The sequence below is a fragment of the Aquarana catesbeiana genome, linkage group LG11, assembly GCF_042186555.1.
Source record: "Aquarana catesbeiana isolate 2022-GZ linkage group LG11, ASM4218655v1, whole genome shotgun sequence".
NCBI classification, from domain to species: domain Eukaryota; kingdom Metazoa; phylum Chordata; class Amphibia; order Anura; family Ranidae; genus Aquarana; species Aquarana catesbeiana.
In genome coordinates, this window is record NC_133334.1 from 51,619,812 (window position 1) to 51,644,858 (window position 25,047).

A 25,047-nucleotide genomic window follows, 5' to 3' on the forward strand; every position below is an offset into this window, starting at 1 on the left:
CATATTTCATGATCATGCGATTAAAAAAACGTCAAATGGCATCAAATAACCAGGGAGTCAAGGCTCCCGCGTCGTGATACATCCTGCTACAAGATACAAACACCGCCTATGATGATGCGATAGCGTCAAGTAGCGATATTCCAACGCGTTTCAACTTTATAACATCAAAAAAAGTCTTCCTCAGGGAAAGATTGCATCACGTTCTGAAGTTTCAAAAATAACAGTATTATTTACAGTATATATATATTGCATGCATTTCATTGATCGCTTGGATTGAACAACTTACATTCTTTGTGTGACTGCAGGAAAAATGCATTCCCAGTGCTACAGGGGTTTTTTTTTTTCGTCATTTGTTGCCCATACAGTCTAATATCCTCTACAGGACGGCATGGTATATTTTATAAGGAAACCAATGATTGGCAGCCAATAGAATTACTATGAAAAACAAGGCAGAGAGGATTTTTTAGAATGGTGATCGTGAAAAAGATCAGAGTTTTTCCAGAGATAAATATTCTCTGAAACGAAATAGTTAAATAGTAAGGCTTGGATAAATTACCTTCTGGTGATGTAGTTAGGTGTAAGTCATAGGAGAGTACACAGGCGTCTGTAGTGATGAGCCCAAGCTGTCATTTACATACTGACGTTCTCCGACGTGAGGGGCGGGATGCCGCTCTCATGAAACCGCGCCCCCATCACCAGCACCAATTACTTGCTAAGCGTTGCCATGGCGATGCAATGCTTAAAACCCCTAGCCACTCCCATATCCCTTTATTAGGACGCCAGGCACGGCTCATGGCAGCATTTCCTACTCGGCTTTGTACCGAGAGGTACTCTACAGCTTGGGCTCATCACTACAGACGCCTGTGTACTCTCCTATGACTTACACCTAACTACATCACCAGAAGGTAATTTATCCAAGCCTTACTATTTAACTATTTAGTTTCAGAGAATATTTATCTCTGAAAAACTCTAAAAAATCCTCTCTGCCTTGTTTTTCATAGTAATTCTATTGGCTGCCTATCATTGGTTTCCTTATAAAATATACCATGCCGTCCTGTAGAGGATATTAGACTGTATGGGCAACAAATGATGAAAAAAAACCCTGTAGCACTGGGAATGTATTTTTCCTGCAGTTACACAAAGAATGTAAGTTGTTAAATGCGAGCGATCAATGAAATACATGCAATATATATATACTGTAAGTAATACTGTTATTTTTGAAACTTCAGAACGTGATGCAATCTTTCCCTGAGGAAGACTTTTTGATGTTATAAAGTTGAAACGCGTTGGAATATCGCTACTTGACGCCATCGCATCAGCACAGGCGGTGTTTGTATCTTGTAGCAGGATGTATCACGATGCAGGAGCCTTGACTCCCTGGTTATTTGATGCCATTTGATGTTTTTTTTAATCGCATGATCATGAAAAATGTTTTTTGTATGTTATATAATTTTTGTGTATCAATAAATTATCTTTTATTTTAATATAATCTTTTGTCTACTACATTGCCTTAAAAATCCCACATTGAGGTTTACATTTGTTTCCAGTCTTCAAAGGGATGATGGCAATGACACATCCAACCCTCTGAGTCACCCTTCTTAATAGAAGCAAGTTATGCTTTTTTTGTGTGGAGCTGCTAGAAAATAGTGGACTGTTTCTGATCCGCTTCTTGCTATAAGTGCAGTGAGAGATACTCCCCACATTTTTTTTTCCTTGCTAGAGTATATCTATCCTTCAAGATTTTATTGAGGATAAAACTAACTTGGTTTATTGCAGAAGTCGAAGAGCAGAAGATCCCGGGAGCAGCACATCAGAACAAGACCTGCTGTGTGTAGAAAAGTGGCAGTCTCCGCCTGGACCCCCCTGCCAGGCCACGCCCCCAACATGTTTCACTCAGCCCACTGAAGCTTATGCATGGGGATGGAGCGGGCCAACTCCAACAGGCGACTCCAGTAAGTGCCAGTGGGTGGAGTGAAACGCGTTGGAGCGTGGCCTGGCGGAGGTCCAGGCCGAGACTGCCACTTGTCTACACACAGCAGGTCTTGTTCCGATTTGCAGCTCCCGGGATCTTCTGCTCTTATCTGTCATTGTCTGGAGCATGGGCAACTCCTTCCCCGCCAGCACTCACAGCAGAAGGCACAGGACTACACTTCATAGAAGCCCGAGTGGCTCACTTATGCCTCGTTTCCACTGAGTGGATCGGTTCGGTACGGTACGCTATTTTGGGTGTTTCCATTATAAAAGTGGCCCATACAACCGAACCAAACCGTTCCATTCAGGGTACTGCTTCAGATGTGGGGCCATAGAAAATGGAACGGTTCGGTTAGGGCGGCGCTACGATACATTCCACTGATTGGCTGACAGAAAACCCCTGTATGGCCCCTTGTGGTCCCACTTGCAGTGGAAATGCTCACCAGAATAAACCGGACCATTCTAGGCCATTCAAACTGTACCGACCCGAACCGATCCGCTCAGTGGAAACAAGGCAATACACACCATGGGCTTTGGCAGCAGTCCTTAATGCACACCTGTCACATCGTTGTCCAAGGATAAACAGCAGGCACCCCTCTAGTGCTGTTTAGCACTTTCAGAAATCCAGGACACTTCCCCCTTGCAGCCCTCCAATAGAATAAGCAGAAATTGACACCATTTGCATAGGTCTAGGCACAGTGGCAGACTAATGCCCTGTACACACGATCAGATTTTCCAATGGGAAATGTTGGCGGTCAGGCTGTTGGCAGAAAATCCGACCGTGTGTATGCTCCATCGGAAAATTGTCGGACTTTCCGCCAAAAAGCATGTTCTGAAATTTTCCACCAACAAATGTGTGTTGTCGGACTTTCCGATCGTGTGTACACCAGTCCGTTGGACCAAAGTACAAACAAGCATGCTCGGAATCTAGGACAAGTCGGAAGCACTCGGTCTTGTAAAACTAGCGTTCATAATGGAGATATCACATCGGCTTGCCGTAAGTCTTGTACGTCACTACGTTTGTAATTGTTGGCCAACATTTGTGTGACCGTGTGTATGCAAGACAAGTTTGAGCCAACACCCTTCGAACAAAACTCCACGGTTTTGTTGTCAGAAAGTCCGATCGTGTGTACGGGGCTTTAGTCAGCAAAGAGCCCCATGCGGGAGAAATTTTTGCCCACCCTCCCCCAACTTTAAAGAGTCCCTGCTTTGGCCACCCACTTTGCTATATAAACAGTTTTTTTTTCCAGGCTATTTTTGTAAAAAAAAAAAACAAGGTCTGTGGCCCCCACCCAGCATTCTCACCTAGGCAAGAATGACATATCCAATTCCTGCAGCCTTCTGGCACATCCTGCTCATATAACCCAGGAAGCAGAAGGTGGGCGGAGGTGGGCCGAGCCATTGGAGGCCTGGGCTGGCTGAACCCGGAACAGGCAGTTGGGCTGCCAATAACTGAACACACCAAGATGGCAGCGTAGGGCATGGGCTGTGACACCGGATCAATCAGTCACAGTGGGACAACAATGGAACCCCTGGGCTAGTAAGTATGCCTTCTGATGAGTCCAGCATTACAGGTAAAAAGGGAATGGGTGGGGGAAAAAGCACAGGGAAAGTGAAGATCCTCTTTATGCATTTACTGGTCAAGTACCAACATAATTTGCAATGTATAGATTACTCTGTATAGAAATGCATGATGGCACAGAGATTCAAACTTGCTCTATAACAGCCTCTCTCAAATTTTTCACCATGGAGAAACCCTTGAAATAATTTATGGGTCTTGGGGTTCCGATGCTAAAAATGTTATCTACAAAGCATAGTACATTAATATGATCAGTAAGTTAGATGAGGTAATAAAGAATAAGTAATGTGGACATGCCTAGTCAATGTAATTTCTCACGTTGAGTGATATTTAGACCGGAATTGTGCAGCGCCATCAGATGGGAAATCAATCCACCACTGCTCAAGCAATCTTTGGAGGAGCCCAGGGGTTCCATGGAGCCCTGGTTGAAAAAGGCCACAGAATACCCCCTTTCACTTCCAGTCCAAATATTGCCAAAAGGAAATGGAAGAAGCATTCTGTATATCCAGGGCTGGTCAGGCAGGGATTAAAAGGAGGTGCTTGCTGACTGAAACCCCTCGGATATTTTAAACCAGAAGCATGGGCTATATCATTATGAAGAGGCACTGTCCAGGTCTACATGACCAGGGGAGTGGGTACCAATGCCCAATCAACCCACATTCTGCATAAATTGATCCCCTAATTACCAAAAGGCATTTGTGCAGCTGCATAGTATACATACATGGGATCTTTCCTGGTCTAGGCAACCCGTTCCCCCCGCCCCCTACCCCCCCCCATGGGTCAATGCTTAGGGCCAAGAAAAGTTGCACAGGCACAGAGTTACATTGTGGGAAGTATAAGAGAGTCAATACTTTGCCCCATATAAAAAAGCTCAAAGTTGTGTTTTTTGTTTTTTTTACATTTTTAAAGTGGTTTTAAAGGCTGAAGGTTTTTATTTTTACCTTAAAGTGGTAGTAAAGTCCCCATAACAAGCCTCAAAAATGGTCCCCCTTCAGATTTAAGTCATAATGTACTATTATGCACCGGACACTAGTACCTTACGACAGACTTGCCTGCAAACAAGAGCACTGCAGCGCTGCGCTGTCACGGTTCCCCAGGCGCTTCCATCTTCACCCGGTCTTCCTTCCAGGTTTCGTCAACTCGGTCACCTGATTGGCCCAGCCACAGTGCCGCGGGAGTCCCAGCTGAGCACACGTAAGCTTAACTCACATTACCGCTGACAAGGGGGAGATTTATGACGAGAGACCTCTAGGGTCTCTTCCCTTACATAAACCCAGCCTGTCAGCGGATTTTTACATTTTGACTTTACTTCCACTTAATACTAAAGCTTTTTTTCCCTCTCATTAAAATAACAAACATGTCATACTTACCAGCTCTGTGCAATGGTTTTGCACAGAGCAACCCAAATCCTCATCTCGGGTCCCCCGCTGGCACTCCTGGCTCCTCCCACCACTGAGTGCTATAGGGGCACACGTGCGGGCTCGCTTACGGGCCAGGCGGATTGCACCAATGGCTCCTGCTGCTCTCAGCCAAGCCTGGGAGAGTGGAGGGAGGGGAGAGGAGCTGCTGCAGACCTGCACAGCACTGGATCAAGATCGGGCTCAGGCAAGTATTTAGGGGAGCTGCATGTAAAAAGTTTATTACCTTAATGAAGAGAATTTTTTGCCAGGAGAGGCAGCAGGGGAGCGGAGAAGAGGAGGATTGGAGCTGCTCTGTGCAGAACTATTGAAGTAGGCAAGTAGAACATGTTATTTAAGAAAAAAAAATGACAATAACTTTAATGTAATAGGGCTACTGAGGCACAGAGGAGAAATGTCTAGGGTGATAAAAATAGGATACAGCACTGCAGGGTACCTGCTCTTTTATATCTGCTGTCACTTTCATTTGAATGCTATGACAGGTTTATAAAATAGAGCAGAGGTAGGGTTGCTATGACAGGTGTGCTTTAGGGAGGCATGCAAATCACATTCTACAACAAGACGACTAGAGAAAAAAAATCTTCAAAACTGTATAAAAATCACAATAAAAATAATGATCACCACACAAGTAAAAATATAAAATATAATAAAAAATATCAAAAATTTCCTTCCCTGAACTATTGCTTCAATACAAATATTCTAACAAATTAACATTTTATACTAATTGAATATCATGTACATCATTGCTCCTTTTTAATAAAAATTACATTGCAAAGACTATGTAATTAGGCACACATTTGCAGTTTTATTGTATTATAAACCCCTGAAGATGTAATAACCCCAATGAACAGAACAACGCTCAATGTGAAAGGTGCATACCTGAAAGCGGTCAATCAGCACTCACCTCCGTTTACCAATACAATAAAAGTGAATTGGGTTCTGTACATCACTGCAATCCTTGTGACATTTAAAGTCATTACCTGAGTACATGACAGCTACTAATTGCTCTGTAAGGAATGACCAGACCCCGGAATAATTGGATTTTGATGCAACATCCAAAAGGATAGTGCATGTTGGAAATGATCTCCAAGAGGTAGATATGCGGTTCCTGCTTATGTCTGCATTATTGCCAATAGGGACAGCCAGACATTGTCCAATCCTTTTCTCCAATGACCTAACAGGTGACATTTGTTTGCCGAGATTGCTTTTGGATTTCATGTGTTGCAAAGCTGCTCTGGAACAGCTTAGATTACGAAAAAAAAAAAACATGTCTGGGCATTGGTACACAAATTGATAAATGTACTTTACACCTAAAACCCATTCCCCCTAGATGAACAGAACTCACCGACAGACAGGGCACCCAGGTCCCGAGTGCACAGGACACCCCAACTAAGTGCACAGCTTCCTACATAACAGCAAACTGTATTCAAGTCACATACCTTCCAGCCAGAAGACGATCCTCAGGAAAAAGGAGGAGGGGGAGAGAGGCAGACCTGCACAGACCTGTGCTCTTCCAAATCTGCAGAAAGAAGATGAGTAGTCAGTGGCAGCTGCATACTAAACACGCACACTCACTTTCACATGACGCTCGACTAAATATGGAGACCCCAATATAGCAGTGTCCAGCCTGACGCCTTTGCCACCCTCTGCCCAGTGATGTCAGTCACCTCCAGCACTCCCCCCCCCCCCCCTCTTTCCCAAACAAATGCCACCAGCAAAGCAACCCTTGATGACTCAAACGGCCTGTCATGAGAGAGTGGGCCAGGGCTCCAGACCCGGAGGGTGACTTGCAATCGGTATATTAAATTGCATCGACCCTTTTGAAATAGTCACGCCTTTTTGGAGACATCTGAAGAACCCATCATAAATCAGAGGGCTTATTCATAAAAACATACTGAGGAGCTAAAAGGGAATAAAAGGACTAAAATAAAAGCAAAGTTATACATAAATCATCTCATAACATTCCAAACAGGACTGTAAAATTATTCATAAAGAAAAAAAAAAAAAAAAGACACGTGTGAAATGAATGTAGCCAGCGGTGTAAACGCAGATGCCTAGGGCCCACTAAGTATGGATAACTCCCCTCACTTTGTTGGCCCCCCTCTGCAATACTAATTAAACTAGAGTACACCAAGCAAAGGGATTAGCAGCATACTGCAAAAGGAGAGTTGTTAAAAGCGGAACTACACTGCATCTGAGCATCACAAAAAAAAAAAAAAAAAGGATGGATTTCACCTCTTGAAGCCTAAGCCTTTTTCTAATACTTGTTGCTTAAAATCAGTATTTTTTGCTAGAAAATTACTTTGAATCCCCAAACAATATATTTTTAGCAGAGACCCTAGAGAATAAAATGGTGGTCGTTGCAATATTTTATGATGTCGCACTGTATTTGCACAGCGGTCTTTCAAATGCAATATTTTCAGAAAAAATACTTTCATAAATAAAATAAAACTGTAAAGTTAGCCCAAATATATAAATAAAAATATATATATCAAATATATATATCAAATAAATAGATAGATAGATAGATAGATAGATAGATAGATAGACAGACAGACAGATAGATATATTTATCTATCTATCTATCGAATATATATATATATATATATATATATATATATATATATATATATATATATATATATATATATATATAGATATCTATAGATATATAAATATCGATATAGATATCTATATAAATGAGAGAGAGAGAGAGAGAGAGAGAGAGAGAGAGAGAGAGAGAGAGATTATACTCACATATATATATGGTATATATTTTTGTAGAATGTGAAAGATGGTGTTAAAGCGGAAGAAAAAAAAAATCTTAAAATCCAGCAGCTACAAATACTGCAGCTGCTGACTTTTAATACATGGACACTTACCTGTCCCAGGGTCCAGCGATGTCAGCAGCCGAAGCCGATCCGTCCTTCGGCTCTCGGCTGCTGCCACCGCCATCCTCGGTAAGGGAATAAGGAAGTGAAGCCGTGCGGCTTCTCTTCCTTTTTCCCTACTGCGCATGCGCGAGTCGCGCTGCGTGTCCTCTCGGGTCCCTGCTGTGTTCTGTGTCTCACAGAACACAGCGGTGGAGGAGAACGTAGGCGCCGGAAGTGGCGTAGGTCACCGCAAGCACCGCAGTGATCTATGCCAGGAAGTAGGAGCAAATACCTGTATTAGACAGATATCTGCTCCCTCCTCCCCCCTAAAAGGTGCCAAATGTGACACCGGAGGGGGGGGGGGGAATCCAAAAAGTGGAAGTTCCATTTAAGGCAAGTAAATGGATACCTAACATGTCATGCTTTAATGCCTTAACAACTTCAATACAGGGCACTTGTACACCTTCCTGCCCAGACCAATTTTTCAGCTTTCAGTGCTCTCACACTTTGAATGACAAAACAACACTGTACCCAAACAAAATTTTTATAATTTTTTTCACACAGAGCTTTCTTTTTGTGGTATTTAGGCCTCATGCACACTGGATGTTTTTTGGACGTTTTTACAGCAGCTGTTTTTGGCTCCAGACGTTTTTTTCTACAGTCAATAAACTCCCCATCATGTTATCTTACGTGTCCATGCAGACATAGGCTGTTAGCAGTTTTTGGCTTTAAAAAAAAAAAAAAAAAAACAAAAAAAAAAAACAAACAAAAAAAACAAACAAAACTAGTGGGTTCTGAGGGGAGTTTTTCAGCTGTAAAAACGCACCAACGTCAAAAAACGCTGATAAACGCCCAAAAACGTGGCTCACCAGCATTTGATGTTTTTGATCCATTGAAAAAAAAAAAACACTAACATGGAACAACATAAAAAACGCTATTGCAAAAATGTTGAAACACTCACCGCAAAGCTACTGGCATTTTTATAATGTTATTTTAACGTCCAGTGTGCATGAGGCCTTAATCACCGCTGGGTTTTTTTATTTTTTGAGATACAAACAAAAAAAAAAAGAAGTTTTTGAGAAAACTGTTTTTTTAAGTTTCTATTGTAAAATTTTGCAAATAAGTAATTTTTCTTCATAAATTTGGGCCAAAATTTATACTGCTACGTATCATTGTTAAAAATAGCCCAAATGAGTGTATATTATATAGTCTGTGTGAAGGTTATAGAGTCTACAAGCTATGGTGCCAATCACTGAAAATTGATCACACCTGATGTACTGATGACCCTTGAGACACTAATGCCCGGTACACACGATGAGATTATCAGAACGATCGTCCTTTTTTTGCATGCTAATCTCAGATCGAAGCTTACTAAAGTCATGAAAATTTGCGTAGGACAGAATAAAAATTTCGAAGTCATGTCATGTGTTGTAATGTATTTGTACTGCATTTTCGAACGGCAGCTGATTAACTGCTTGCCGCCGCCCACCATCAAATGACAGCTGGGCGGTGCGGCTCTCGTTATGGTAGCTGTCTTATGACGTCGTCCCACAACGGCCGCTCTGGTGCGCAGAGCGGCGATCGCCCCGTGTTGCTAGGACAACGTGACCCCGATCTCTGTAAAGAGCTGCGTCCGTGGCTCTTTAACCATGTGATCGGCTGTGTCCAATCACAGCCGGTCACATGTAAACAAGGAAGTGTCGGTAATCGGCGCTCCTCGCCTCACACTGGCAGAGTGTGTGGCGAGGAAAGCCAATCAGCGGCATCTCCACACAGGGGGACATTTAGGAATGTAATCAGGGAACTGATCATCAGTGCCCTCATTACAATACTGAAATATAGTGCCACAAATCAGCACCCATCATTGCCCACCAGTGGCAGCAATCAGTGCCCACCAGTGCCACCAATCAGTGCCCATTAGCGATACCAGTCAGTGCTGCCCGTCAATGCCATCACTGCTGTCAATGCCCAGTGTCGCCCATCAGTGCCACCCAATGTCCATCAGTACCGCCTATCAGTGCCCACCAGTGCCACCTTACAGTGCTCACCAGTGCGGCATATTAGTGCCTCCTCATCAGTGCCGCCTCATTAGTGCCCATAAGTGCCACCTCATCAATGCCCACCAGTTCAGCCTATCAGTGCCCATCAGCGCACATCAGTGAAGGCGAAAAATTACTTAGTTACAAAATTTAGTGACGAAAAAAAAAAAGAAGTAAAAAAATTTTTTTTTCCAAATTTTTGTTTCGTTTTTTGTAAAAAAATAAAAAACCCAGCAGTGATTAAAGTGGATGTAAACCCAATGTCATCCTTTCTATATTGCCATAGGGGTTACCTATAAGGATATACATGCCTCCTGCATGTATCTTTACCTGTCAAATGTCTCCCCTCTGTCTGTTATGAGAACCGAAAAACTGCAGATTCTGTGGGTGGGTCTGTTGTCTGGAGCTTGGTGGGTGGAGTCGTGATGTCAGTAGAAAGTAACCACATGACTTCAGCATGCCAAATCATGCTGAGGTGTGGAACATCCAATCCTGGCAGAGCAGCAGAAGAAAGGAGTGGGAGGGAATTAAAAAATAATGCATGTCTTAGGCTAGTGCACGAGATATGTAAATCACCTGTCACTCACAGCAAGGGGGAGGATTTGACAAAGTTTTTCTCTGTTTGTCAAGTTTTATCTCACTGAACAATAAGAGGATTGCTCAGAGCTGGATTAACTCTGTGTGGCAAGACTGGGATCAAATGATAGGAAATCTTATACTCTACATTATGACATAAAAAAAAAAAAAATGTGTTTACATCCACTTTAAATACCACCAAAAGAAAGCTCTATTTGTGTGAAGAAAATGATAAAAAATTGGTTTGGGTACAGTGTAGCACGCAATTGTCATTCTAAGTGCGACAGCGCTGAAAGCTGAAAAATGGCTTGGGTAGGAAGGGGGGTGCAAGTGCCCTGTAGGCAAGTGGTTAAACAAAAAGCGTATGATCTGGTATTGTACCAAAAAAGTTTTGTGCATGTCCGTTCAAATATCGGATGAACTGTCCTGATCGGCTCTCGAAAGCTCTGTAATAAACAATCAGATTATCGTATGATCTCTTCGAAAGCAGTATTTTTTCATGTGATTTTCTGATTGTGTGTACCGGGCTTAACAAGCCAGGACAGTAAATACCCCCCCAAATTACCCCTTTTTTGGAAAATAGGCAGTCCGAGGTATTTAGTAAGAGACATGGTGAGTTTTTTGAAGTTTTAATTTTTTCCCACAATTCTTGGGAAAATTTGTATTTTTTTTTTTTTTTTTTTACACAAAATTGTCATAGTAACAAGTTATTTATCACACACAGCACATGCATACTTGCAATTACACCCCAAAATACATTCTGCCACTTCTCCTAAATATTGTGATACCGCATGTGTGAGACTTTTACACAGCCTGGCCACATACAGAGGCCCAACATCCAAGTAGCACCTCCAGGCGTTCTAGGAGCATAAATTACACATATCATTTTGTGAAGACCCATCAATCTTTTGAAGGCCCTGGAGCAACAGGACAATGGAAACACCCACAAAATGACCCCATTTTCGAAAGCAAACACCCCAACATATATTCTATGAGTCATTTGAAAGGTCCATTTTGTCCACAAGTTTTCAAAAAACAAGGAAAGAAAATGAAAACTTTTTTTTTTTTCTACACAAAGTTGTCAATTTATATGATATTTCTAACACACAGCATGTACATACTACTGGACCACATTGCTGCTTTTCAAATTAGCTCTGGCATCGCTCCAGCCCTTTCCGCTTGAGACACCGCCATAGCTCTAGTAGAGTGTGCTTTTATACCAACAGGAACTTCTTTTCCGGTCAACATATAGGCCTGGCCAATGGTGACCCTGAGCCATCTGGCAATAGTGCATTGGGACGCTTTATACCCCTTTCTTGCCCCAGAAAATAAAAAACAAAGAATTTGACTTTCTTACTGCTTTCCTCAGTTCCAAGTACTGCAGGATACATTTCCTTACAGCTAAGGTGTGAAATTTAGACTCCCTTTACTTCTGAGGGATTAGGGCAAAAAGTGGGTAAAGCCATCTCCTGGCTTCTATAAAACTTCAAAGCCACTTTAGGCAAGAATGCCTGATCAGTTTTGAAAACAACTTGATCTGGGAAAAAAACCCAAAAAGGGGTCTGACTGATAAAGCCTCTATTTCGCTGACCCTCCTAGCAGTTGTCACTGCAACCAAAAATATTGTCTTGAAAGTAAGATCCTTTAGTGAACAATTTTCTAAAGGTTCAAATGGTGGCTTTGTTAGGGAAGGGTGGGCCTTGCACTGGTCTATGCCTTACTAGTGTTGGCTTTCCAAATATGCACCAAGTGTTGATACCTTTAGGGTACTCATGGCTAACCTTTTATCTGCCCCGGACTGAAAAAACTTCAAAACTGCTATGGGGCTCTGCACCTGGAAGGAGTTTCCTGCGCACCATTCGTTAAAGCATACCCAGATCTTTTTGTAGATCCGGTACGTCTGCTTCTTTCTGCTATTAAAGGAGAGTGGATATCAGCCTTTCTGAAAAACCCTTGGTTTTTAATAACCCTTCTTCAGTAGCCAGGCCACTAGGTTCCATCGATGTACCTGGGGACAAAGGTCAGGGCCCTGTGAAAGGAGATCCTCCCGAAGTGGTAGTAACCATGGGAGTTCTACTGCCAACTGTTTGAGGACCAAGAACCAGGACCTTCTGGGCCAATGTGGTGCCACTAAGATCAGAGAGGTGTTCTCTGTTTGAAATTTTCTCAGCATTGCCGGTACCAAGACCAGTGGTGGGAAGGCATAGCATTTTTTTGAAACGCCAACTCTGTGTTAGAGCATCCACCCCTATTGGTGTCTTCCCACCTGTTTAAGGAGAAGAAACAGGATGTTTTTGCGTTGTCCCTTGATGCGAAGAGGTCTACCTCTGGAGTCCCCTTCTTTTGGATATTAGATTGAAGACTTCCTGGTTGAGGACCCAATCGTCCTCTCTCAGCTGCTATCTGCTGAGAAAGTTCGCCACCACATTCCTTTCCCCTTTTAGAAAAAACGCTGATAGGGAGAGTGCGTTGGTCTCTGCCCAACTCAAGACTTCTGTTGCTAAAGTCAACAGGATTCCGCTCCTCGTGCCGTCTTGCCCGTTTACATATGCGACCACCAAGGAGTTGTCTGAGCGCACTTGAATGATGGTGGTGTTGTAGTTCCCTCCTAAAGGACCTGAGTGCCAATCCGACGGCTTTCCAATTGGACGACCTTTTGAGCTCCTTGTCCCTCCAGGTGCCCTGTGCCATTAGGGTTCCTAAGTGTGCGCCCCAGCCTTAGTGTCCGTGGTTACCACCCTGCAGACTGGGATGAGCCACAGATGACCCTGCGAGAGGTTCACCATTTTCCTCCACCACCAAAGGGATCTTTTTACCTGGGGTGGAATGTATACTAAGGTGTCTACCGATTCCTGGCTATGGTCCCATGTTTTTAGGACAAAGGATTGAAGGGGACGAAAATGTAGCCCTGCCCACTGAACTGCTGGGATGGTTGACATTAGTAGACCCAGAGTTTACACTGCTGCCCTTATAGAGATCTGCTGGTTGTTTTGGAGAGAGGCCACTGCCTTGTCCAATTTCTGTAATTTTTCTGCCAGGAGAAAAACTCTCAACTGAGTGGAGTCTAGCAGGTATCCTAGGTAGATAATGCGCTGAGACGGAATCAAGCTGCACTTTTCCAGGTACAGCAGCCACCCCAGACCCGTCAGGATTTCCTTTGTCAGTTCCAGATTTCTGGTTAACCGTTTTGGAGATGCTGCGAAGAGGAGCAGGTTGTCCACATATGCCATTATTGAGACTCCTCTGAGCCGCAGAAAAGCCATGGCTTCTGCCGTGACCTTCATGAAGATTCGGGGTGACGAGTATAGGCCAAATGGAAGTGATTGAAACTGCAGATGGATTGTTTCTCCTATGTTCACCGCTAGACGGAGAAACTTCTAGAAAGTTTCTGCGATAGGGACGTGGAGATAGGCGTCCTTGAGATCTAGCGACACCATGTAGCAATTCTGGGGTAGCAAGGCTCTGACCGTAAAGATCAATTCCATACAGAACCTCTTGTAGGATACAGACTGGTTCATTAGTTTTAGGTTCAGGATCAGTCTGTATTTTCCTGAGGGTTTTTGCACAACAAATATGTGCTAGTTAAAACCCCCACCTGCTTCCCCCTTTGGTTCCCTACAGCGCTGCGCTTTGTGAATGGCCTGGCGGCGGAGGGGGGGAGAGAGTAGGAGGGGGCCGAACTTCCGAGTGATCTCGCTGCAGCAAGATCTCTCGGAAGTGGGGACGGGTACCTGTCAAAAATACCCGCTACCCCCTCCACCCCGGAAGGTGCCAAATGTGGCACCGGAGGGGGTGAGCAGTCAGATAAACAGAGCTTCCACTTTTTGGGTGGAACTCCGCTTTATGACAGCTCTCATTGACCAACATGGGAATTCATGTGTCACGCGACTTGGAGGTCTCAAGTCGAATTCCAAGTTGCAGCAGTGTGAACCGAGCCTAAAGGTCTAAAATACAACACAAAAAAAAAAAACACAAAAAATGACTTAAAAGTAATTATTTAGTAAAAAGGTACATCTAAGGCCTCTTGCACATGGGGCTGTTCAGCCGCAGCATGTCTTTTAATGAATGCTACTGGCGTTTGGAGCCCTGCCCATTCAGGGACCAGATCCGGTGTTCCGTCAGAATCGGCAACCCATCAGATTAGGTAACAGAAGTGACGTTCCATCAGCTGAATACTTACTGCGCATATGTAGCAGGTTTGCTACTCAGAACACCTGCAGTCAGAAGGCGGCAGCGGACATCTTACTACACCCAGCTACGTCTTAAAATTTTAGGAATTTTAGCAATAAACTGAGCGAATATAAATAAAAATTGTATATTGACATCTGTGATGCTATTCTTAATGTTACATTTTGAAAGAAGCTGGATGCCAGCAGTAGGAAGGTGGCGGAGGCCATCTTGGTACGCCCCGCACTGCTCAGCGCTAAACCTTGACGCTTTGAAAATGTAACATGAAAACAGCATGACAGATCTGGTGGGTTTAACTGTCCCCGCCAGGAGTAAGACAGTGATTATCGCTAGCGGCTACAGCAGCCTCTAGCGAAAATCGCAAGAGAATCCAGCAAACTGGTTGTCCACAAGTTGATCGATCAACTGGGTACATTCAGACTGCCCAATAACGGTTCGAATCTGGGTCGGTTCCTGCTGAACCAGCCGAGATTCGAATCCTATATGGCAGACCTGAGGCTGCTTTCACACCAAGGAGTCTTTAAAAGCGCTTTTTTTTTTTTCTTTTTAAAGCAAAAGCACCAAAAACTCCCCTCCCCATTGAAGGCAATGGAAAACACGGTAAAAAAGCAACAAAAACGCACCTTTTGAGCAGTGTTAATTTTCACATCAAATTTCAATTTAGTTAGTCTTTTGACTAAAATGCCATTTTAGTTTTAGTCGTATTTTAGTCGAGTAAAATCTCCAGTATAGCTAACATGTTATTATTTATAGTATTAAAGCGGACCTTCAGTAATTTTTTCAACTTTCCATCTATTAAATCTTCTGCCCTTGTGGATGTAGATAACATTTTTTTTCTGCCAGTAAATACCTTATACAGCCCATTCCCTGTTTCTTGTCTGGTCATTAGCCTAGGCTTTTGACATCATGCACAGCTCTTTCTTACTCAGAGATTGCTAGGAAGGGAGGGGGGATGAGTCATAAGAGGACCAATGAGAGCTGTATGGCTGAAGAGCTGGAGGTGTGCCTCTGTGTCTGTGTAAATCTAGGACGTGAACAGGCAGCAGCTTCAGCTGCCCACAGTTAAAAATGGATGCCGCCAGACTCAGTGGAGGGAAATTTCTGTAGCATATTTGTAAAGTACAGAATCGCAGTATATATAAAATAATATGCAAAGTTGTTGGAGTGAAGCTTCAAAATGGCAAAGATGTTTTTATTACAAAATATGGGAGCAGACTGCAGTTCCTCTAAGGTTTGAACATGAACTACAGACACAGATTTAGTTGTTGGGATATACAGTGCATCCGGAAAGTATCCACAGCGCTTCACTATTTCCACATTTTGTTATGTTACGGCCTTATTCCAAAATAGATTCAATTCATTATTTTCCTCAAAATTCTAAACAATACCCCATAATGGCAATGTGAAAGAAGTTTGTTTGAAATCTTGGCAAATCTATTAAAAATAAAAAACGAAAAAAAAATCCCATGTACATAAGTATTCACAGACACTGCAAATACTTTGTTGAAGCTCCTTTGGCACAAATTACAGCCTCAAGTCTGATGCGAAAAGCTTGACACACCTATTTTTGAGCAGATTCTCCCATTCTCCTTGCAGGACCTCTCAAGCTCCATCAGGTTGGATGGGGAGTGTTGGTGCACAGCCATTTTCAGATCTCTCCAGAGATGTTCAATCGGGTTCAAGTCTGGGCTCTGGAAGGGCCACTCAAGGTCAGTCACAGAGTTGTCCCACAGCCAATCCTTTGTTATCTTGGCTGTGTGATTAGTGTCATTGTCCTGTTGGAAGATGAACCTTCACCCCAGAGGTCCAGAGAGCTCTGAAGCAGATTTTTTTTATCAAGGAGGTCTCTGTACATTGCTGCTAGGGATGGTATTATCCAGGTGATGGTGGTTCCAGGTTTTCCTCCAGACATGACGCTTGCCATTAAGGCCAAAGAGTTCAATCTTTGTTTCATCAGACCAGAGAATTTTGTTTCTAAATGGTCCTAGAGTCCTTCAGGTGCCCTTTGGCAAACTCCAGACGGGCTGTCATGTGCCCTTTACTGAGGAGTAGCTTCCGTCTGGCCACTCTACCATACAGGCCTGATTGGTGGAGTTCTGCAGAGATGGTTGTTCTTCTGGAAGGTTCTCCTCTCTCCAGAGAAATGCTGGAGCTCTTTCAGAGTGACCACCAGGTTCTTGGTCACCTCCCTGACTAAGGCCCTTCTCCCCCGATCGCTCAGTTCAGCCTGGAGGGCCGCTCTAGGAAGAGTCCTGGTGGTTCCAAACTTCTTCCATTTACAGATGATGGAGGCCACTTTGCTCATTGGGACCTTCAATGCTGCAGAAAATTTTCCGTACCCTTCCCCTGATCTGCACCTCAATACAATCCTGTCTCGGAGGTCTACAGACAATTCCTTGGACTTCATGGCTTGGTTTGTGCTCTGACATGCACTGTTAAAGTGGTTGTAAACCCAGATAGAAAAAAAAAAAAAAAAAAAGACCTGCAAGACAAAAGCATAATGAGCTAGTATGCATAGCATACTAGCTCATTATGAAATACTCACCTGAAATTGAAGCCCCCGTTGCGGTGCCCGTACACAGCACCGGCCGGCGACATCGCTCCCAGAGTTACTTCTGGGTATCGTGGGCTCCGGCGCTGCGATTGGCGTCACTCCCGCGCATGAGTGTGGGAGCCGCCGGTAACGGCACTCTCACTGAAGCAACGGCACGTACATGCTGTTGCTTCAGTGCGCATGTGCCGATGACGTGACGGGGTAGCTACAGGTAAGCCTTATTATAGGCTTACCTGTAGCAAAAAGTGGATTGTAAGGTTTACAACCACTTTAACTGTAGGACCTTATATAGACAGGTGTGTGCCTTTACAAATCACGTCCAATCAACTGAATTTACCACAGGTGGACTCCAATCAAGTTGTAGAAACATCTCAAGGATGATCAGTGGAATCAGGATGCACCTGAGCTCAGTTTTGAGTGTCATGGCAAAGGCTGTGCATACTTATGTACATGGGACTTTTTTTTTTTCTTTTATTAATAAATTTGCCAAGATTTCAAACAAACTTCTTTCACTTTGTCATTATGGGGTATTGTTTGTAAAATTTTGAGGAAAATAATGAATTGAATCCATTTTGGAATAAGGCTGTAACATAACAAAATGTGGAAAAAGTGAAGCACTGTGAATACTTTCCGGATGCACTGTAAATTCAATTTAGTTTTAGTCATCTTTATTGTTTTACTTGTGTTTTAGTTGACTAAAAGAGTATTAAATTTAGACTACGAAATTTTTTTAGTCAACGAAATTAAAACGGCTTTTGAGTCACAGCCTTTAAGAAAAAAAAAATAAAAAATAAACACACACACACTGCAAACATGGTAAAATAGTAGTAAAAATGCATATGCGTATTTTACTGCAGATCAGTGTGAAAGCAGCCTAAAGTAGACGTTTCCAACCAACCAATTTATCATCTCACCCCTACTGTGCTCCTCTCTCAGAATAGGAATTCTTTAAATTACAAGTGGTTAAATCAAGCTCACAGCTGCTGCAGCTGTGAGCTTGATGTCGGGTTAAGGAGCCAGTGAAGGGCATTCAGATAAAACTAAATAGGGCGGCTCTAGATCCACTGGATTACTTTTACAGGGCTCTCAAAAGAGGCACACCCAGCCGGTGGCACGGTATGGATTCCCCGAGTTCTCCTGTTACAATGGGGAGCCTGGGACCACGGGAAATGACATCCCCACCAAGTGAAGGAGAAACCTCGGGAGCACCGGTTCCTCAATCCCTCCTGTGCCAAATGACCCCGGAAGCCGCATGTATTACATCACTTCCTGTGTCACAGCTACCCATGCAATCACATAGGGGCTAACAAGGAAGTACAAAAAAAAAAAAAAAAAAAATTTATATTTTTATATTATATATATATATATATATATAATTTTTATTATGATCTTGCCCAAGATTTAATATTTCAAAGAATATGATTGATAGCACAAAAACTTCTTTCACACTGGGGCACTGCACTGGCAGGGCATCACAAAAAGTCCTGCCAGCAGCTTCTTTGCAGTGGTGGAGGAGTGGTGAAAACCGCCCCGCTAGCAGCCGAATAGCGCCGCTAAAACGACGGTAAAGCGGCGCTAAAAATAGAGCTGCTTTACCACTGACGCCCGGCACTGCTCAGCGTGAATGGGGTCTAAAAGGTCAATGGGTTGGGTTTCTGGACTCCTGACAGACCCTTGCATCTTTCATCCAGTGCTGCACTGATGTTTCTGGATTCTGAGTCGGGGGGGAAAGCAAAAGAATTGTCAAAGGATCTGCGGTGAAAAGGTAGTTGAACTGTATAAAACAGGAAAGGGATATAAAAAGATACCCAAGGAATTGAGAATTCCAATCAGTAGTGTTCAAACTCTAATCAAGAAGTGGAAAATGAGGGGTTCTGTTGAAACCAAACCACGGTCAGGTAGACCAACTAAGGTTTCAACCACAACTGCCAGGAAAATTGTTCAGGATGCAAAGAAAAACCCACAAACAACTTCAGGTAAAATACAGGACTGTCTAAAAACATGTGTTGTGGATGCACAATAAGGAGGCACTGAAAGATGGGCTGTATGGTCGAGTCACCAGAAGAAAGCCATTACTAGGCAAATGCCAAAGTATACCGCTTACAATACACCAAACAGCACAGAGACAAGCCTCAAACCTTCTGGCACAAAGTCATTTGGAGTGATGAGACCAAAATTGAGCTTTTTGGCCACAACCATAAACCCTACATTTGGAGAGGAGTCAACAAGGCCTATGATGAAAGGTACACTAGTCTTACTGTGATAGACGGAGGTGGATCGCTGATGTTTTGGGCATGTGTGAGCTACAAAGGCACAGGAAATTTGGTCAAAATTGATGACAAGATGAATGCAGTATGTTATCAAAAAATACTGGAGGAACATTTGCATTCATCAGCCAGGAAGCTGTGCATGGGACGTACTTGGACATTCCAACATGACAATGATCCATAACACAAGGCCAAGTTGACCTGTCATTGGCTACAGCAGAATACATTGAAGGTTTTGGAGTGGCCATCTCAGTCTCCTGACCTCAATATCATTGAGCCACTCTGGGGAGATCTCAAACATGCAATTCATGCAAGACAGCCCAAGAATTTACAGGAACTGGAGGCTTTTTGCCAGGAGGAATGGGCAGCTTTACCATACTGAGAAGATAAAGAGCCTCATCCACAAATACCACAAAAGACTTTAAGCTGTCATTGATGTTAAAGGGGGGCAATAAATGGTATTAAGAACTGGGGTATGTAAAATTTTGATCAGGGTCATTTGGGTAGTTTCTGTTACCTTTTTGATTTAAAACGAGTAAACACAATTGATTGATAATAAATGGCTTCAGCCGAACACTAACCATGAGTGAAAGAAAAGTTTTTGTTTTATTCATATTCTCTGAAGAAATCATAAATTCTGCAGGGTATGTAAACTTATGAGCATAACTGCATAAATATAATATATATATATATATATATATATATATATATATATATATATATATATATATATATATATATATATATATATATATATATATATATAAATAATCATCCCTGACCCCCCGCACACACCCCATAAAAAAAAAGTGCAGAGAAGGGCGAGCACGTGTACGTGACCTCAACTGCACCACACATTTGAGGTATCGCTGCGAACGTCAGAGTAATTCTGGGGTTAACTCTCTAGACCGATGACCTGTAAAGACATTTAAAGCGTCACCTATGTAGAATTTACCATTGTTTTTGTGATTCCACAGACGTGTGCAATTATATCTAATTACAAGTCCATCTTTTATACAAAATTTTATATAAAATTGGGTAGAATAGTGTGTCCGTTTGCCCAAAAACTTACGTTCGTGTATTTTCTTCCTGAAAACATGCGTTTGATAAATAACTGTGCAAATCTTGTGCGGCATAAAAAATAAATAAATAAAACTAGCACCATTTTATTCTTCAGGGTCTCTTTTTTTTAAAACAGGTGTATCTTTTTTTTTTTTGGGGGGGGGGGGGGGGGCGTTCAGAGTAATTTCTAGCAAAAAAAAAAAAAAATGCTGATTTTAATGTGTACAAAAAAAAAAAAGTAGAGCAGTGATTAAGGAAAGTGGTTTTAGAGGACACCATTCTTCACTACATGACTTTCACCATTCATTTCAATATTCTGATCTAATAGTCTCCCAAAACCTCTTTTTAAATATATTCCATTCTTATGGTCTGCTGAAGATTAATGCCGAACTGCAGGCAGATTTACTATACGAGACACAAATTACCGCAGCTTTGTATTCTGAACTACACAGCTAGATGTTTTTTTGTTTTTTGTAAGCAATTTGAGTAGCTAAATTTGGCTTATTAACCTTTTTTGCAGTACCTGTACAGCAAAGCTCAGACTTGGAGGGAGAAGCAACACAAGGAGCCAATATGTTGTGTTTCAGTGTAAGGGGCATGCTGATAGCAGGAGTGAGAGAAGAGTGACAGAGGAGTTACAATGACTCTGGGAAAAAGAAAAAAAAAAAAAAAGGAAAGAAAAGGTTCTACTCAAGTTATGTATTCTTATAGTATAACTAAAAAGGCAGAATTTATAACCTCTCTCCCCCAATCACACATTTCACAGAGCCTGTCTACTGAACTACAGAGGTGTGGGGAGGAGTTTCAGGAGGCAGAGTCAGTACAGGAATCACTGCTTGCAGACAGCAAGGTACCATGGGATATGTAGTCCTTAGAAACAGATGCTGCAAAGCATGCAGGGAATCCAGAAAGTTGTGGAATGATGGCCTGCAGACAGGCAGAACTCACAACATGAAAGGAGAGATTTCAAGTAAGCTTACCCGCTTGTGGAACACCCCACTTACATCTACTTTGGCGGGGTGGCCGCTGTGCTCTGAATCACGTTTTTTGGTACGTGATCAGTGCTTCCGGGTAAGGTGCGCATCCGCCGCCCCGGCTGTGTTGTGATTTATTACAGCACAAGCCGATTAGTGGGTCCCGCTGATCAGCTCAGTCATTCTCGGAAGAGAGCTCTGTGTTGTAAACACCACAAAGCTCTGTACACTGACAGGCGATCTTGCTGTTTTGTTTTTTTTTTTTTAATTCCCTGCAAAGCAGGGGAAAAAACACAAGATCAATCAAGTAAAAGCACCACACAAAACACACACATTACACCGTTAGGCACACAGTTAACCCCTTGATCACTTCTAGATATTAACCCCTTCCTAGCCAGTGTCTGTATAGTGACAGCGTATAATATCACTGTACTCGTGTCACTATAGATGTCAGTTAGTGTACCCCCAGCCAGCGTCAGTTCGTGTCAGATTGCCTACCTTACTATCACAGTCCCACTACAAGTCGCTGATCGCCGCCATTACTAGTATAAAAACCAAATAAATAAAAATTCAAGTATATACACACCATAGATTGTAGATGCTATATCTTTCTCGCAATCCAAATAATAAACACGTATTGGGAATTTTTTTTTTACCAAAGACACGTAGCAGAATAAATTTTGGACTAAACTCATTTAGAAATTTGATTTTTACTGAATATGTTTAAAAATTTTCGGTCTTTTTTCATTTATATAATATGAAAATAAAGCAGTGATCAAATACCACCAAAAGAAAGCTCTATTTGTGTGAAAATGATTATATAAATTTCATTCGTGCACAGTGTTGCATGACCGCGCAGTTGTCAGTTGACCACTTAAAGATCAGAAGATTTTCCCTCTGAATGACCAGGCCATGTTTTGCGATACGGGACTGCGTCGCTTTAACTGACAATTGCGTGGTCGTGCGACACTGTACCCAAACAAAATTGATGTCCTTTTTTCCCCACAAGAGCAGCTTTCTTTTGGTGGTATTTGATCGCCTCTGCAGTTTTTATTTTTTCACTATAAATCAAACAAAAAAAAAAAAAAAGACAATTTTGAAAAAAAAAATATTTTTTTGCTATAATAAATATCCAAGAACAAATTTCTTCATCAGTTTAAGCCAATATGTATGCTACATTTTTTTGCTAAAAAAAAAAAAAATCGCATGAAGCGATTCATTTGCACAAAAATTATTGTGTCTACTAAATAGGCGATAGATTTATGGCATTTTTAGTATTTATTTTTTCCTAGTAATGGCGGCGTGTTTGTTGTGTGTTTACTAACTGTATGGGGGACTGCATGACTGGAGAAACACACAGATTCATCTTTCTGCATAGAAGAAAGACAGGCTCTGTGTGATCTCCCCTGTCAGAACAGAGATTTTCCTTGTTTACACAGGCAGATCCCCGTTCTGTCACTGCGGGGAATGATCACGGGTGACCAGCAGACAGAGTCCGCCCCACCCGCTGATTGGCTTCACCACTGACGTACAATGATGGCGATTCGCAAGAAGCAGCCATATTGCCGCAGTACAACTGCGCCGGCTGGTCCTTAACCATAGCGCAGTGGGGTGGACCCCATCCACCTCAAAATATATGGATGGGGGAATCAAATCAGTTTTTTTTTGTTCAACCTGCTGGCTGAGCGAAAAAAACACTTAGCTGATGACCAGATAAAAGCAGAGGAGGGGGTCAGGAATTTCGTAGATCCTGTGATCGTTGTGCGGTCATCTTACCCGGAAGTGGGAGTGGGTACCCGGCTTTGATAGGTATCCGCTATCTTCCACTTTTGGGTGGAGCTCCGCTTTAAAGCAGTTGTAAATCTCAGCCATTAAATATGAACAAAGCATATCCCTCCATAGTCTGTACTTGTCTCAATCCAGAGCACTAAGTGTCTGCTGCTTCTTTCTTCTGTTATCAGCATGAGTCACTTCGGATAGGTTTTTCTGAGGAAAAAAAAAAGGTGGTAGCACACAGCCTGTGATTAGCAGCCTCAGCTTTGTTCCTGTGTAAGGGGGGGGGGGCTCTGAGCTCTGCAGAGTATAATTTCAGCTCTCTGCTCCTTTTTGTCTGACAAATCAGACAAGCTTTATAAAGTCTGCACGTTGAATGGATGTAGAGAAGAGAAGGCTGCAAATAAACTGGTATATCTTATGTCGGAGGATTTATTTAATCTCGGTATATCACCTGAAACCAGTCACTTCACTGGGTATATATAAGGGTTTACAACAACTTTAATTATTAGGGTGTTATCTAAATACTCCTCCAGTATGCAGAATTCAGTTTAGGATTCATTTAAAGTGAAGTTCCACCCAAAAATGGAACTTCCACTTTTTTGGATCCCCCCCCTCCCTCCGGTGTCACAATTGGCACCTTTCAGGGGGGAGGAGGGAGCAGATATCTGTCTAATCCAGGTATTTGCTCCCACTTCCTGGCATAGATCACCACGGCACTTGCGGTGACCTATGCCACTTCCGGCGCCTACTCTGTCCTCCCCCGCTGTATTCTGGGAGACACACAGGTCCCAGAACACAGCAGGGACCAGAGAGGACTCGCACATGCGCAGTAGGGAACCAGGAAGTGAAGCCTCATGGCTTCACTTCATTATTCCCTCACCGAGGATGGCGGCGGCAGCAGCCGAGAGCTGGAGGACGGATCGGCTTCGGCTGCTGACATCGTGGGCTCCCTGGACAGGTAAGTGTCCACATATTAAAAGTCAGCAGCTGCAGTATTTGTAGCTGCTGGATTTTAATATTTTTTTTTTTCGGTGGACCTCCGCTTTAAAAAAAGTTAGTTGCCAAGTAACAAAGTTTAAAGCGGAGTTCCAGGCAAAGATTGAACTCCGTTTAAGACCAAAATACACCGCGCTGGTGGCTCCTCCCCGCATCGAGTGTCCACGTTGGAGAAGCGCTCTTCTTGGTGGACACCCGTGCAGGCGCGCTCCCGAGTCCATTCACCCAGAATGCAGGACTCGGCCCCGCCCCCTGGCACAGCGTCGTTGGATTTGATAGACAGCAATGGGAGCCAATGGCTGTGCTGCTATCAATCTATCCAACCAGGACAGGAGGCACCAGCTACAGATGGTGTGCTTGTTCCCGGACAGAGGATGACAGTGTCCAGGTAAGTAAAATTTGGGGGGGGGGGTCCTGGAGCACTAAAAAAGGTTTTTTACCTTAATGCATAGAATGTATTAAGGTGAAAAACTCTGATGGTTTACAACCCCTTTAAGCTGAATCCCTGCTTTACCTCCAAGTCTTGCGGTGTTGTATCGGCTCCTCTCCTGTACTGAAATTTCTCCACTCCAATTTCCCTGCACACTGTGAGCTTCTGCAGGCCAACATCTCCAACAAGGCACTTTGATATTTGTAGATCTCCTCCAAACAACCAACCCACAGTTTGTATCAAGAGAGGCGTACTGAGGCGCAGTGCCATTATTTTTTCCAAGAAGCATGTACACTAGTGTGCTGGCCCCTCCCATCAGCCATAATCTGCCTGCATAGAGAAGC

General features: G+C 43.0%; 1 protein-coding gene across 8 annotated transcripts in view; it reads right to left on the reverse strand.

Moving 5' to 3' along the window:
• The window catches only part of PACSIN3 (protein kinase C and casein kinase substrate in neurons 3), a 170,627-nt gene that overhangs the window by 63,068 nt on the left and 82,512 nt on the right, over window positions 1-25,047 (reverse strand). For 7 of the 8 annotated variants that reach the window (XM_073604350.1, XM_073604348.1, XM_073604349.1 and 4 more), the window contains one exon: window positions 6,408-6,487. The gene's annotated coding sequence lies outside the window, so the exon portion shown is untranslated. Of the gene's footprint in view, window positions 1-6,313; window positions 6,488-25,047 lie in introns of all 8 variants that reach the window. The other variant, XM_073604347.1, reaches the window with a different exon arrangement.